Genomic DNA, 806 nt, shown 5'->3' on the forward strand with positions numbered 1-806 from the left:
GTGTCAAGAACTGCAACACTGCTGGGTTTTTCATGCTCAAGTTTCCCATGTGCATCAACAATGGTCCACCACCCAAAGGACATCCAGCCAACTTGACAACTGTGGGAAGCATTGGAGTCAACATGGGCCAGCTTTCCTGTGGAACGCTTTCGACACCTTGTAGAGTCCATGCCCCGGCGAATTGAGGCTGTTCTGAGGGCAAAAGGGGGAGGTGCAACTCAATATTAGGAAGGTGTTCTTAATGTTTTGTACACTCAGTGGTATGATAGGGAGCTATAATGTAATTGTAGAAAGAGCCCCTGCATGTTGTTTGTGTGAAAGTTTTGACCTTTTTGAAGACTGACAATTCTAAGGAAGAATCTCTCCACTTGATTGCGTCTACCTCAGCCTTTAATAATTTAAGCAGAAAAGGTGGCCTGTTCCGGTTAGTAGTCAAAGGGCACATAACTCAACATCCTCCCTCTCGTCTGTCTCTCTATGGTCACACAGATTATTATTCCACAGCCTCCACCTTCTCCATTTTCCTGGGCTCTGTACCCTCCGCCAGTGGAAAGCCTCTTGTTTCATCCCCCCTACTTCTCCTTCCTTCCACCTTTCCTTAGCGCCTTCAAATTCGAACTTTCCAGGCACCTTTCCCTCAACAAGTGAGTAGCCAAGGAGAGATGTGTGGGAGAGATATCATACATTCCACGGTTGAATATTCTACCATGACTCATTGACCTGAAGAAAAGAAGCGTGGGAGCGAGAGAGAGGCACCCTTGAGTAGCACCATAACATCAGAGTATGTATCCAAACTGGATGAGTAA

The sequence above is a fragment of the Salmo salar genome, chromosome 06 (genome assembly GCF_965601325.2).
Source record: "Salmo salar chromosome 06, fSalSal1, whole genome shotgun sequence".
Taxonomy (NCBI): Eukaryota; Metazoa; Chordata; class Actinopteri; order Salmoniformes; family Salmonidae; genus Salmo; species Salmo salar.